The 16,749-nt window shown below is 34.6% G+C and overlaps 1 long non-coding RNA gene across 1 annotated transcript in view; it reads right to left on the reverse strand.

The window, feature by feature from the left end:
* Nucleotides 1–4,094: 4,094 nt before the first annotated feature.
* Nucleotides 4,095–16,749, reverse strand: part of LOC105464909 (uncharacterized) — a 517,978-nt gene continuing 505,323 nt past the window's right edge. Inside the window, exon 5 of the long non-coding RNA XR_977141.3 lies at nucleotides 4,095–4,667. This is a non-coding gene — a long non-coding RNA (uncharacterized lncRNA). The remainder of the gene's footprint in view (nucleotides 4,668–16,749) is intronic.

Genomic DNA, 16,749 nt, shown 5'->3' on the forward strand with positions numbered 1-16,749 from the left:
CATTGATTTTTATGAGTCCTATCCATTTTTGAGAGGGTAGTGTTAATATTTCCAATTATCTTCCACATTTTAGATAAATAAATGTAGAAGATAATATTCCAATTATCTTCTACATTTATTAATTTTGCTTTTGTATTTTGAAAGTCTATTATTGTGAGCATACAGATTTATTTTTGATAATATTTTTGGTCATGAAGTACACTAAACTTTGATGTTAATGTACTTACCTCTGCTTTCTTATGCTTAGGGCTCTCAAAGTGAAGTTTCCTCAAACTTTTATTTTAATGCAGTCTGTGTCTTTTTTATTTAATATTCCTTTTAGATAGCATATAGGCAGATCTTGTTTTTTAATTCAGTCTTATAATCAAAGTCTTTTAATTGGAGTGTTTCTTTTCTTTCCATTTATTCTAAGTATTGATATTTCTTCCAAATACTAATATACATTTTGTTCCGCAGATCTTTATCTGCACTTTTTGTTGAGTAATATGTTTTTCTAGCATTTGATTTGTATTTCCCCTACAAATTCTTGAGATATCCTCTTTATAATATTTCTCTCTTTGACTGCCCTAGAGATTACCATATGCATGTTTTGCTTATGTACAGTCAAACAACGTATAAAATTTGCAACAGTGTAATCACTTTTAACATTTTCATGTCCTTTGTGCTCTTCTTATATATCTTCTAAATATGTTTTTCATGATCCAATACAATATTGTTCCTTTTTTGCTTTAAATATAAATTTAAATATATTTTTTAAAAATTTCATTTTGTGTGTGTGTATATGTGTGTAATCTTCCCTTCAGCCTAGTATTCTTTCAGAAAATTTAGGTCCATTTAAAAATAAGGGCTTTTAAAAACACATTTATATACTATCCACAGTGTTCTATGCGTTGATACTTTTAATTTTATATGTGTCAGAAACTTTGCATATATTGTACTAGCCTGTAGTCACACTGCAAATAAAGACACACTCAAGACTGGGTAATTTATATAGGAAAGAGGTTTAATGGACTAACAACTTCAGCATGGCTGGGTGGGCATCATAATCATGGCAGAAGGCAAAGGAGACGCATCAGCCCTGCATCAGTTTTAAATTCAAGAAAGACTTGTAATTCAAAGTTAAGAAAATACGTTATATTTTGATTTACCTATAGAAGGGAGAAATCTTTTCATGAAACATGATTGGGAATTACAGCACATTGTTAAAAAAAACAGTTATGAATAAGAAGATAAAGTGTACCTAGATATTTATTTCACTCATTATATATCCTCTCTTAAATGGGTTTTTTAATTTTTTTTAATTATTTATTTATTTCTTTATTTTGCCTAGTCTGGAGTGCAGTGTCAAGATCATAGCTCACAGCAACCTTGAGCATCGCTTGGCTCAACTGATCCTCCTGCCTTGGCTTCCCAAAGTACTGGGATTACAGGCGTGAGCCACCATGCCTGACTTGGTGTTCTTTAAGTTGATAAGCCTTGATATTTTAATAAAGATTACTATTCTGATAAGAAAAAGTATAATTAAATGGAACTGTACCAATTTCTCTATCTAACAATTAAATTTAGTTATTTGGATCATGAAGCTCAAGATACCTAGAAATTTTAACTATTGATTAATTTTAAATAAATGCATGCCTGTTGATGGGTCATAAAGTTTGAATTTGAGCCCACTGTAGAGCGGGAAGAACATTCTAAAGGTAGGCCTCCACAACATGTGGCACATGATATCTAGCAAACACCCTCCTAGCATGATGCCTGTAGCATGCAAAAAGACCAATAATTATTTTGTTAAGTAAACAAATGGATACTTAATATGAAACAGAGTCCCTACCACTACAATTATATGGTCATCTGCCAGAGGTGTTATTGAAAAGATTCCTAAGGAAGTAGAAAATTGGGGATGACCTTTAAAGTCCATTTAACCTCTAAAAGTACTTGAATCTATACCTTCAATATATTGGCACTTGTATGTCACAATACCTTGCTGATTTTCACTTGTGTAGGAAAATGATGCAGTTTTAACAGAATAGCTTTCTGACCCAATTATTCTCATATTTTATTGGTATTAGTAGTAGTATAGGTAGATGTGTGTGGAGACATACAGGCTTTGAAAACTGAATTGATGACACTTGACAGAAAGTGAAGTCTACTTCACTGTAAAAATACAATTAAAATAGGGGTTACTAAATTAGAGCACTTTCCCAAACAAGTTTCAGACAATGAAATTTTAGTTGCTGAAAATGACATGTATACTATGCAGCCATAAAAAAGGATGAGCTCGTGTCCTTTGTAGGGACATGGATGCAGCTGGAAACCATCATTCTCAGCAATGGCAAGAACAGAAAACCAAACACCGCATGTTCTCACTCATAGGTGGGAATTGAACAATGAGATCACTTGGACACAGGAAGGGGATCATCACACATTGGGGCCTATTGTGGGGAAGGGGGAAGGGGGAGGGATAGCATTAGGGGATATACTTAATGTAAATGACGAGTTAATGGGTGCAGAACACCAACATGGCACATATATACATATGTAACAAACCTGCACATTGTGCATGTGTACCCTAGAACTTAAAGTATAATAAAAATAAATAATCAAAACAAATATCATATCTAACAAAACCTGAGACGTCGATAAATAGTGACTGCCATTCATATGGAGTACTACAGGTAGATTAAATGAATGTTAGCCTTTGAAAGTAATCTTCCCCCTTTCAAGTTTCCAGAAGGTGAATGACACCTGAAAAACCTGTTTTAGAATCATTCTCACAAGAATTGGTCTATTTGCTTTGTGGATGTATTCCCAACTATGACTACATGTGAGAATTCAAAAGTTTTAATTCTTAAAATCAAAGAATTCAAACTTTAAAATATTTCTAATTCAAAGCTTGGTGTGTTCTAAATATTATTTCATGTATAAACTTATAAATCTTCAACAATAACTCTTAAAGCCTTTAATAATAATAATATTGATATCAGTTCATTAACTGTGATTAATGTAACATAGTAATGTAAGATGTTAACAGTGGGGAAAACTGGGTAACAAGATATTAACAGTGGGGAAAACTGGGTAACAGTGGGGATAACTGGTAACTGGGGAACTTTACATACCATCTTTGCAACTTTTCTGTAAATGTAAAACTATTCTAAAATAAAAGGTTTATTTCAAAACAGTTGGAAAAAAAAAAGAAAAGAAAGAAAATGACACGTATTATTATTTTGTGTAACTAGACCCCTTCTTCCTCACTATTAAAGTTGTATGAGTTGGAGTCACTTATTGCCTGTTGCCTCAAAACTATTTTTATTAGCTTTCTAACGCCCCATTAAATGAGAGTCCAGTTAAATTTGATATTACTCTAATAATTTTTATCATGCTGGCAACTTGATTTATTACTTTATCCTTTGTTATTGCATTTTCCATACTTTATTATAAAAATAATAAAACAACATTCTGGACAAGTGTTATTAAATTTTAAATGACATCTTTGTTTTCACAGAAATGATTTAAATGGCAACATTTATTTTTTGGTTGCTTATGAAAAAGCATTTTTTCTTTTTTTTCATAACTAAAGGAGAATTTGTGGCTCATAAACAAGTTTTTCTTATTTTTCCTTTTTCCTATTACCCACCTTCTCTCTTTTCATCTGATTGTTCTACTTCCTCCATCAAGGCACTTTCAATCCACTAAGTTCTAGGGCAATATTTTCTACTTATGATCAATTTAATGCTGCTTTGCCCTCAAGCACTTGATACAGAGAATTTGAATTTTATATCATAAGTTTTGAATAAGAGAGTTTATATATTCAGTATTTATTGAGTATCCACCATATGAAAGGTAGTGGTGGATGATTAAACAAGGAGAATAGAAAGTAGATTAAAGCAATGGTTGGCATATAAGGGAAAACATCTGCTATGCCTCTTTCTATTAAGAGCTACATAAGATATCAAAATAAGAATTGAAAGTCATTATTTGAAAGTTTGGTTATCTCCTAGTGCTGGTTTTATAAGAATATCCACTTTAGCTATATATAATGTCATATATATATATATATATATGGATAGAGGCAGCTCACTGAGCCTCTGCAAGGACTCAAGACTTTTTAAGACTAGAGATAACAGTTCCTAGATTAGACTGCAGGCTACTCCAGTGGAGACCTTCCAGCAGCCACCTCCAAGTTCAAACCCTGGGACTCCCAAAGCCAGCTCCAGCCATAGGATGCTCTGACAGCCAGACATCTCTTCATCATAACTTGTATCTTCCCAAATAAATTCTACACAGCATCCTTTTTCTCACATCACTGTCTCCTGAATCAGACTCTTATGTGCATTTGCCTAATTGAAAGAGCTTTGGACCTTTTTCAAAATCTGTTTTGAAGGACATTATGAAAAGAAGGGCTTCTAGCTTGTGTAGGCAGGATGTCTAATGTACTAAATTCCTCTAATGCAGGATGAGTGTTCAAAAGATGTGAAGCCAAGCACAGATATTTAAATAGCCACTGAAGATCCCAAAACACACTTTCAAGAGCATGCTTAAAGAACTTATTGGCCAGGCGCAGTGGTTCGTACCTGTAATCCCAACGCTTTGGGACACTGAGATGGGAGGATCACTTGAGGCTAGGAGTTCAAGACCAGCCTGGGCAACACAGTGAGATCTCACTTCCACTAAAATAAAAAATAAAAATAAAATACAAACTAATTTAATACCAATATTGTTACTAAATAATATCACAAACCTGTCACCTAGCAAACACATAAAAAACAATTAGTGATGAGAGAGAATTTTTAATCAAGGAAGAAAATAATACCATCTAAGAAAAAAATGATTCTTCAGGAAAGGAAGTAGGAGCCAAGAGAAAGTAGGGCCAGTACAGAATACTTTGTCAAAACCATTTTTTTCCCTGCCACAGAAATATCAAGCATATTGTTTGGTCATAATGCCTTAACCTCTTCTTAGTGAAATGCATTCAACTGAAACTTTAGGCTATATATCAGAAAACTTGATTTCACTTCTGTAATGGAATTCTGTGGGAAGAAATCATTAACCTGATTGGCATTTGCTTTATAGTTCATGTATTCGGGAATTTGAGGTGTGTCTGAAAACACAAGTCATTTTCAACACGTATCCAAGTGTGCCACACAGCTCTTTACTACCTGTCAACAGTTTTACATAAAGGAAGCAAGGCTAAGGGTTCTTTTAATTGCTGCTGCAAATTGACTAGGCATTGAATATACTCTATTCAGCAGCGGGAACTAAAATCCTTGTCAAAATTATGCTGTTTTGGAGACAGGCTGAATGACTTCCACGGTATCAACAAAAGCCACAGCATGAGGGCAGCTGATCTATTGTGCTTAAGAAAGCCCAATCCATCTGACCTGCGAGATGCCATAAAGACCCATCATCCCCTGCTAATCACTGGATATACTGGCACAGCATGCTGATCCCCTCCATATCACTTATCAAAGGAGGTCCAAGTAGGCACTCTGCTGGGGTAGTTTCTAAATACTGCAGGAAGCAGAGTACAAAATAAAAAACAAACAAAAAACAGTGCTATAGCATGGACAGAAGCAAGAAAACAAAGGAAAAAGCACATTTGAGAAATTTGTGATTTAAACCACCATCATTACAACTACAGTTTGACTTTGCTATTAATTAATGTTTGCTTGTAAGCTTTTATCTTTTCTTCTACTGCCAACATTCTACTATTCTCTTTTTGATGATTGATATTTTTCGTGAAAAGTTCTCAGAAAGCAATATAAAGGATTTTATAAAAATCGTTATTTTTTTTAAACCAGGATTTCACCCGTCTTATTATCAATATAGATGTCAGCAAACCAGGTCAGAATCAGCATGGACTTAGCTTGGTAAGATTTTTGTCCTTATTCTATTTAGATATCTAAAGCCAGGAGAAGGGTTTGAAACCTGGCTCTGCTGCCTTTTTATTTTATTTTTAGTGTATGCTTTGTCTTTCTGAGTTTCAGTTTCCTCAACTACTTAATGGAAACAAACAAAATAAAATAAGAAGTTAGTGTACAAGGCTGTTGTCAGTATTAAAGGAGGAAATACTTCTGAAGGCACCAATGGTAATATTTGAAACAGTGTAAGGAGTCACAGCATACATCAGCTAGATCTAGGTGCAGTTCATTATGGAATCTGCAAAAATAGCAAACATAATATGTATTGAAATTAGAAAACTCCATCAAACTGTACTTCTCATGTAAGCCAAAATATATTGTAAATTTTTTAATTCCCATCTTGCATTTTGTTTGAAAATCAATTTTCTATTTGAAACTGAGTGGCCATTATCTTTTTACTATATTCTCTGGGACTTCACCATAATGTACATAGTAGAGTTGAATTTAAATGAATTCTGATTTCAATCACATTCAAAAGGACTTTCACGAAGGAATCATTTTGAATATGTATGACAAAAACATTCTAAGAAGAACATATATCTCTTTTTAGGTGAGAATTCTCATTATGCTTTAAATTATTTTTAAAATATATATGATACACAGTTATATAATGTGTTTTGCTATTCTTGAGCTGGTAATATAATGAAGATCTGTATAAAATTTTATTCATCATATGGCAAAACAATTTCATTGGAGAAGGAAGGAATAATGATTTCTGAGAGGTTTTAGTTTGACTTCTGACAGTTCTAAAGCTCCCTGTAATAATGAACAATTACTAGTTGAAACATTGAATTAATGCTTAAGGATAATGTTTGCCAAATGAAAACTTAAGTGACTGAAATGAATTGAGTTTCTTCTGATTAATTTTTGTCCACTGTCAGTTAAGATGTGAATTTGTAGACCCGAATGCCTGTTGAGATAAAATCATCATCGGCACTCACACCAAGACAGAGATAAGCTGCATTCCACAGGCTGAAATCTATTATGTAATTACATTTTAACATAAAATATTCATGTTACTTCAATTAAACATTATATTTGTCATTTTCATTTTCCTGCACTATTTTTGCTTTCTGTTTCCATTTCCATTTTAGGTTTGACATGAAAATTAAATAGCTACTGATTTATGCAGTAAGAGTGGCATCATTTTAGCAGTAGGAGAAACAATGTCTACAGTGTTTGGTATGAAACTTACAAATAGACGGCGAAACTGAAATATTAATTGATTGTTCAAAACATAAATAAAAAATGGAATCAGGAACTCTGAGCAAGATGATAAGAGCTGGGCTTTAAAAAATATTTTAATCAAAAAAGTTTGAATCAGAAGAAAGCCTGTGTTACATCTAGTCCAGCAGTCAGCTAACCTTTTTTGTTAAGGGCTAGATAATAAAAATGTTGGTCCTGTAGGCCATATGGTCTCTGTCACAACTCCTCAACTTGGCCTTTGTAGAAGAAAAACAGCCATAAACAATATATCAATGAATGAATGTGGCTGTGTTCTAATAAAAGTGTATTTACAAAAACAAGTGGTATATCAGATTTGGCCTGTGAGCTACAGTTTGTGGACTCTTAGTCTAATCTACTCTATTTTAGAAGAAGAAAATCAGGTTCAGAGGAATTAAGTGACTTATTTAACCAAAATCCCTAAAAACAGTATCAGAGCTCAAGTTGCAGCCAACCTTCCATGTATAATCACCTATTTTTTTCTCTTACATCATTATTACATAAAAGAGCCAAAAATTGCCTCTGTGTATTGGCCCCCTGTGTCGTTTATTCCTTCACTGCAGGCTGAGAACTGTTAGCTCAAAAGCCTACTGGCATGAGATTCAAATATGTGCACATTTAACATTTTAAAAATAGCCTAAATAAGCAAATGTTTTGCCTTACAGAGACTGTTTTGTATACCCCAGGAACCTTACCCAACAATTGTTACCTGTTGATAAAATAGGTCTTTTCAGTGGAAAGGCCCTGGATCACTGCTACCTTTCAGAGTCCTCTGACCCATAGACTTCCTGCTGCCTTAAATATCACCAGGACATTTAAGCCCATACTGAGATTCCTCTCTCCTATAGGACTTATCTTACCTGTCTGAGCCACCTCCATTTCTGAGTAGCAGACCCCTACACCTCAGCTTCTGGACAAATTCCTTCTGAAAGCAACTTCCCCTACTTGTCAACCTGCCAAGGCATTGCCCAATAGAGCTTGGTGTGCTACAGCCTGTCATTGCCATATTTTCACCTTGGCTGCCCCCCAAGTCCGTCAAACCCCTGTAATCTTGATTCACAAAAAGCAAACAAAACAAGAAAACAAAAACATTTAAATTATCTTTAGATTTAAAAAAAAAAAAATCCCAGTAGACATTTTTTTAACTAAGGGAGATTATTTCTATATTTTGCCATAAATTAAAAATAAATACTAGTTGAGTAGATTAAGATTAGCATTCAGAAAATTTTCACTCTTCATGACCACGATTACGTGGGATGACTATACCTCCTATCACATTTACTTAGAGCTTAGTCATGTGGCTTGCTTTAGTCAATGGAATGTTAGTACAGGTAACATGAACAGAGGCTTGAAACATGCTTGCACAATTTAGCCAGGCCTTTTGACTCCTGCCTTTCACCATGAAAGGAACATGCCTCGGGCAGTCACTGGGTAAGAAGTCTGAGACTAATAGACAGAACTGGACCTAAACCTAACAGAGCACAGCCTAGATCACCGGAATCGAAGCTAACCCACCAATGGTTGGATAGTAAACAGATGCTTACGGTTGAATGCCACCAATCTTTTGTTTTTATATATTATGAAACATTATTATATCAATAGCTAACTGCATAAAAATTGCTACTAAGAAGTGTAGTGCTGCTATAACAAAAATCTAAAACATATGGTATTGACTTGAGACCATAGAGAGGTGAAGAAACATAGAAGGCTAAAAAATAGTAATTCATGTTAAATGGTGGTGAAATATTTGGTAAAAGTGCTGCCTAAAATAATCTGAAAACAGGAAAAGTACCCAATACTTCTATAAAATCTGATGATGAGGGTTTGAAAGTATGTTGAAAGTGCAAGGTTTGAGAGGCTGCAGCTTGTTGCATTTGTTAAAGTGATCCAAAAAAGTGTTGAAGCTCAGAATAATATTGACTGACAAGATAATTTAGAAGGAAAATAAAGAGCTCATAAATTTTAGTGTCAGAATATGAAAGTGTTTTTCACAAAATCAAAGGCATGTCATTTGAACATAGCTACAGGGAAAAGACCAAACCCAGGATACAAACAGTAAGAAATGGGCTCAAGGTAAAGACCAAATCAAGAGTGTGGCTGCAACTCCATCTGTTAACACTCTTGGAAATATTTAGTTAGTGTCTAGTAGACCTTTCTCCTAGATGTAAATGCACTCAAAAAGATTACATGCCTGTTACTCAGAAACTTGCACTCAAATCACCTGAAATTAAATATATAGAGAGTTTTATCTAAAAAAAGATTTATGGAGGTGGCTTTTGCAAAAGAAATTGATCAATATTTGAAAAAGAGATGTACCAGCAAAAGCACTACCAACCAGGTCTAAAAAACCAAAATATTTGAGATTCAAAAATATATCTGGTTCTCAATGTTATAAGGGAAGGGAACAGATTGGAAAGTTTCTTTGGCTGCCAAAAAGGTCATACTTTTCCATTTTAACTCTGCAGATGTGGCCAAGGAGGATAATGGAAAAGGAAGTACATCCCAAAAGTGGGGTCAAGAGCTGGAGAAAGCAATGGACTTGGGTACCATTCTCAGGTAGCAAAACAAGAGCTAGTTAAGGCTTATCCCTGGGGTAGAAGGACCTGGCAGCATCTTCACAGCTGAATTTCAGAATTCATATGGTCATCTGACTCCTATGTGTGTCCCACTTTTCATCATCTTTTAAATTAGGCATTAAAAAAGGATAACTGGAATTAACAAAATATGTGGACTTGAATATAAACAGAAGTACTACATGTCAAAATTTCTAGAATGCAGATGCAGCCACAGAAGTGAGAACTGAAATTATACTCTTAAATATATTCAATAAAACAAGTAAGATGAAAAATAAATGGTTTTAGCAGTCAGCCTACAACACTATCCTTAGAACAAAAGGCTTGTTTTACTCAGCTCGCCTGTGAGATCAATTCAGGTTGTAGTTCCTTCTTTTATATTTCTGTGCTGAATTCCATTGAAGAATAAACCACAATTAGTTTACCAGTTCTCCTGTGGATGGGAACATGAGCTGCTTTGAATTTTTAGTTGTTATATATACAGCTGCTATGAAAATCCAGACACAATTATTTTTGTGAACATTTTTTTTTCCTCTGGTATTTATAAAAATTGTATTACTGGGTCAAATGATAGATAAGTTTTAACTTTATAAGAAATTGTCAACCCTTTTGCCAAAAGTGCCATTTATATTCCAAGCAGCTTCAAGTATTTGAAAGGAGAAACAACATCAATACTTTTTGGTGAGGGATATGATTCCATGCCAATAAAATAATCAGAAAATTATTTAAAACCAGTAAAAGTTTACAGTTTTAAGTTCAACATCTTAAAATGTAGCTTTTCTATATACCAGGATCTATGAACTATAAAAATATAATGAAAGCACTCCATTACAAAAATAATGAAACCACATATTGTAAATTATAGCACTATTCACAATAGCTAAGACTTGGAATCAACCCAAATGTCCATCAGTGACAGACTGGATTAAGAAAATGTGGCACATATACACCATGGAATACTATGCAGCCATAAAAAAGGATGAGTTTGTGTCCTTTGTAGGGACATGGATGCAGCTGGAAACCATCATTCTTAGCAAACTATCACAAGAACAGAAAACCAAACACCGCATGTTCTCACTCATAGGTGGGAACTGAACAATGAGATCACTTGGACTCGGGAAGGGGAACATCACACACCAGGGCCTATCATGGGGAGGGGGGAGGGGGGAGGGATTGCATTGGGAGTTATACCTGATGTAAATGATGAGTTGATGGGTGCTGACGAGTTGATGGGTGCAGCACAGCAACATGGCACAAGTATACATATGTAACAAACCTGTACGTTATGCACATGTACCCTAGAACTTAAAGTATAATAATAATAAAAAATAAATTAATTAATTTTAAAAAAAGCATTCAACAAGAAATATGTAAGTATCGTATGACTGAAATCATGAAACTTTAGTGAAGAACATAAAAAGATATAATTTGTGGTAAAATGTGCTATATATTTCTAGTTAGTGAAAATGTAAGCTCTCCTCAATTAAATCTATGAATTCAGTAAAACTGCAATCAAAGGGTAATGGATACATAATAGAAAATTATAAACATATTAGAACGTATATGAAAGATTACAAATTAGTTTGAATTATATTCATTATATATACATATAAAGAATAAACTATTTCAGAAAGAAAAGTACAAAAAATGTAAAATTAATTAATTCAATAAGGATGTTTATATGAAGGCATGTAATGGGATGGTATTCGTGAAATAATTCACATATATATGAGAATAATACATTTATTTATTTAAAGAATTGCATTGATTACCCACTTATAAGCAAATAAAGTTAGAATTTAATTCAAACCAGTCACTATAATGCACATATTTCAGAGAGAGAGGAGAAGGAGATACTAATCTTAAATTTATATTTATTTTAAGAGTTTATTCCTTTTGTTTAATCACTGAGTGTAAGAGCATAAGGAAAACCAAGAAATCATCTGATCCAGTTTTTTTTTTTTTCCAAATTGTTTTGTAACATAATAATATTGTAAAAATATAACTTAGGGAAAAAAAAGAGTCTAAAGGAAGGTAAGGGATACTGATGGCTCTTTGAAAGGAAAAAGGAAAGAAACTGAGCCTGTGAGGTGAACCCCTAGCTTCAACAAGAAAAATTCAGTTGTTTTACAATTGGTGATTGCCTGTCAGCTTTCATTATGAAAAAGGTTCCATACTGACAGGCCAGTATACAGTATGCAGTTGATAGATTAGTTAGATAATCAGATAGATGATTGATTGGTAAGTAGGTAGGTAGGTAGATAGATAGATAGATAGATAGATAGATAGATAGATAGATAGATAGATAGACTAAACATTTCTGATCTCATATGCCATTCTGATTTTTCTGTTTGCAGAAACAGAGATCCAAAGGCTTAAATTCCTTTCTTAGAGACATTCAGCCAGAAATCAGCAGTATCTGAATTTGAACATATAACTTCTTTTCCTAAGGCAAATGATCAGAGGCCATGGCTTGCCTTGAGTCACCCTGTTTCTCAGCTTCCCTTCCATTTTCTTTTTGGTCAACATATATATTTACACGTGGCTTACTGTATGGAGGAATACATCTGTGTGCCAGTCTAAATACCAAATTACCTGATCTCCAACACACACACATACACACACACTCACAAGTGTGGATATAGTTATATAAATAAATAAATATACCATAACAAGACAATAATTTCCTCCATGCCAGGCCTATCACTTTATACTCCTTTCTGTATTATTTTAGCTTGGATTCAAATGAATCTTCAGCTGCAATAAAATCTTTTTTTATAGTATAACTAGATATTAGAAATTCATGGATGTTTCTAAGTGAATTGGTATATCATCTGCAAAACAAAACCATAGAGAATTAATGCAGTTAGCCAGATGTGGTGGCTCACACCTGTAACTCCAGAACTTTGGGAGGGCAAAGCAGGCAGATTGCTTGAGCTCAGGAGTTCAACACCAGCCTGGGCAACACGGGGAGATCCTGCCTCTACTAAAAATACAAAAAAGTAACCGGGCATGGTGACACACGCCTGTAATCCCAGCTACTTGGGTGGCTGAGGCATGAGAATTGTTTGAACCCAGGAGGCCGAGGTTGCAGTGAGCGCCACTGCACTCCAGCCTGGGCAACAGAATAAGACTCTATCTCAAACAAACAAACAAAAACCACAAAAAACAGAAAACAAACAAACAAAAAAAAAACCAAAAAAACAGGATTAATGCAATTATACTCTTATCTGTATGGAAATGTGGAAACCAATGAACTATAATTCAGTATCTGTATATATTCAGTAATAATTTAACATGACCACAAAACTAATGTATTTGAAATTCTTACAAATATGATGGCAGAACTAATCCTGAGAAAATAATAACAAATCCATCACGTGGTCATGATTAGTTTGTCTGCTCATTGAGTACTTTTCCTGTAACCCTGGTAATTTAAGAAGAACTCCAAATTTTACAAAACAAAGTTTTACCACCCACTTGCATTTTCATTTGAGAAAAAAAGGTGCAGGTCTCTCTACAGAACACCAATCGATAGTACATTTGCTAGGAAAATACACTCTGATTTCCTCAACAGTCCTGTAATAGAAAGTGTCGTTTTTAAATTTGCCAAAAGAAAACCTGGAATCGAATCCCCTGCTTGAGAACTGACAACCAGGGTGCCTTGAGGGAAGTCACTTTTTTTCTCTGATTATATTTACCCTTTATAAAAGTAGTTGAGACATTGAATAAGAAACTGTATAAAAATGTACTATGTAAATCAGAAAACACACCACAGATTTTGGTTGTTGGTGTTGCAATCACTGGGCACAATAAGAAGATATATAGAAATATTCTTAATGGCAGCTTGTGATTTGCTCTTGACCTATAACCCAGAAAAGGATTCTAACAGCAACCTCAAAGAACAGTTCAACCTGACAAACATATTTTGAACTCAAACTATGATTGCATAGCTAAAAATATATTTTAGTAGCTGGTGTTGTAGGGAAACTTGTGATGCTGAAAGTGATTTGATAAAAAATACAATGATAGGGTGATAATTGTGCATATTCAGACGTTGCCCACGAAAGTAAGTGAAAAATAAAAGTCTAAGGGCAAAGCATGTAGAGTTCCTGAAGAAATAGGATTTAAAGCATTTATGTTTTCCATGAGGGTATATATGTGTGATAGAAGACTTTATAAAAGGGAGTTATTTTTCCTATCTACAATGTATTCATAATAATAATAGCACTGAATCTGTCCAGCATGGAAAGACAAGAGCATTGAACTAGGACTTAGAAGAACTACATAGTAGGCCTGGCATGGTGGCTCACGCCTGTAATCCTAGCACTTTGGGAGGCTGAGGCAGGTGGATCACCTGAGGTCAGGAGTTCGAGACCAACCTGGTCAACAAGGCAAAACCCTATCTCCACGAAAAATACAAAAAAATTATCTGGGCATGGTGGTATGTGCCTGTAATCCCAGCTACTCAAGAGGCTGAGGCAGGAGAATCACTTGAACCCAGGAGGCGGAGGTTGCAGTGAACCAAGATCACACCACTGCACTCAAGCCTAGACAACAAAGCATGACTCCATCTCAAAAAAGAAAAAGAAAAAGAACTACATAGTAGTACCAGAGTGACTGTCTTGGCCATGCCTCTATACCTCTCCATTTATCATTCCTTTATCTGAAAATGTGAGTTTTGAGTATAAAAGCTGCGTAAGACTCCTTTCACTTAAAAAAAGATGATGGTGGGGATAGGGTGAGAAACAAAGCAGTAAACTATGCCAAGAGTCCTTCTATATGTCTCTAAGAATCACTTTATACAATTACATGGGGTTCTTGATTGACTCATGATTTTTAAGTCTTGTGCATATCATCATTAACTGGAAAGCTTTTAGAATTTGTATTGATGGACCTCACTAGTCAGGATTTCTAATTTAATATATTTTTCTGTCTTTTCCCTCATTGGATGGTGAACACATCGACGTTCACTTGTACCCCAGGACCTAGCATATTTAGGCCCACCAAAGATTTGCAGAACAAGTGAATATGAGTTCTAAGTTTTATAGGGCAACAACTTGTAACATTTGTGGGGGAGAAGGTAAGAGTATGTTTATAAAATGAATGTCTAACACACAGTATCTTCAAGGAGTACAGGGAATAGATCAAGAAAGAGGCAGAGGGGTGAACTATTACCTTAACCTAAAGGTGGACAATTTAGGTCTCTAAGCCATCAAATTTAGGAAACGATGAGTTGTTTTTTAGTGCATACAAGTGTAATTCAGATAGCATGATGAATTAATGCCAGACAGGAAAAGATGCTAATAGAAGGTTTTGAATGTCACTCTAGAGACTAACATGTTTGCTCAGGCATTTCAACTATAAAAAACAATTTTGGTTATAAAATGCTATTTTTCTAATAAAATGTTGCAAAGAAGTTTAGTGCATAAATCATATTTTTAAATAAGCATAGTAATGCTGAAGTAAGGCTTAGGTCCCCAGAGCTCTACAGATGTGGGAAGCTAGCCCAGCCTTTAAGATCCTTTCATGAAGCAAACACAGGGCCCCACCAAAAGCACCACGAAGCACAGTAAAAGAATTACGTTTTTCGGAGTTCTTATAGTACATCTGAGTGTATCTCTGTATTATCTATGTATCTAAAGTGTTTTGAGGTTACTACTTTTAAAAAATCTAACCAGAAGGTGTCAATGAAACCTTTCACATAACTCTGTCACAACAGCCATATAACTCCTCCAGTTTGAGAGATTAAAAGGTGAAAATAAGGTACATTTACTTATCTTCTACAGTTGACTGCTTCTGTATCATTACTTGGTAACATTTTCATTTGTTTATTTGTTGTGGTTTTTTTCCTTCAACTTTTAAGTTCAAGGGTACATGTGCAGAATGTGCAGGTTTGTTACATAGGTAAATCTGTGCCACAGTGGTGTGCTGCAAAGATCATCTCATCACCTAGCGATTAAGCCCAGCATCTCTTACCTATTCTCCCGGATGGTCTCCCTATCGCCACCCCCCACACAACCCCCAGTGTATTTGTTCTCCCGCCATATGTTCTTATCATTCGGCTCCTACTTACAAGTGAGAACATGCTGTGTTTGTTTTCTGTTCCTGAGAATAATGGCTTTCAGCTCCATCCAAGTCCCTGCAAAGGACATGATTTCATTCCTTTTTATGGCTGTATAGTATTCCATGGTGTATATGTACCACATTTTCTTTAACCAGTCTATCACTGACGGGCATTTAGGTTGATTCCATGTCTTTGCTATTGTAAATAGCACTGTAATGAACATACAGGTGCTTGTATATTTATAATACAATGATTTATATTCCTTTGTATACACCCAGTAATGGAATTGCTGGATCAAACGATATTTCTGCCTCTGGGTTTTTGAAAAATTGCCACACTGCCTTCCACAATAGTTGAACTAATTTACACTCCCACAAACAGTATAAAAATGGTCCATTTTCTCCACAACCTCACCAGCGTCTTTGGTTTTTTCACTTTTTAATAATAGCCATTCTGACTTCCATGAGATGGTATCTTATTGTGGTTTTTATTTGCATTTCTCTAATGATTAATGATGCTGAGCTTTTTTTCATATCTTCTTGACTGTATGTATGTCTTCTTTTGAGAAGTACCTGTTAATGCCCTTTGCCCACTTTTTAATGTTTTTTTGTTTGTTTGTTTCTTGTAAATTTATTTAAGTTCCTTATGGATTCTAGACACTAGACTTTTGTCAGATGGATGGATTGCAAAATATTTCTTCCATTGTGTAGATTGTCTCTTCATTCTGATGATAGTTTCTTTTGCTGTGCAGAAGCTCTTTGGTTTAATTAGATCCCATTTGTAAATTTTTCTTTCACTACAATTGTTTTTGCCATTTTCATCTCGAAATCTTTGCCTATGCCTATGTCCTGAATGGTATTGCTTAGATTTTCTTCTAGAGTTTTTATAGTTTCGGGTTTTACATTTAAGTCTTTAATCCATCTTGAGTTGATTTTTGTATATGGTGTAAGGAAGGGGTGCAGTTTCA

The sequence above is a fragment of the Macaca nemestrina genome, chromosome 13 (genome assembly GCF_043159975.1).
Source record: "Macaca nemestrina isolate mMacNem1 chromosome 13, mMacNem.hap1, whole genome shotgun sequence".
NCBI lineage: Eukaryota > Metazoa > Chordata > Mammalia > Primates > Cercopithecidae > Macaca > Macaca nemestrina.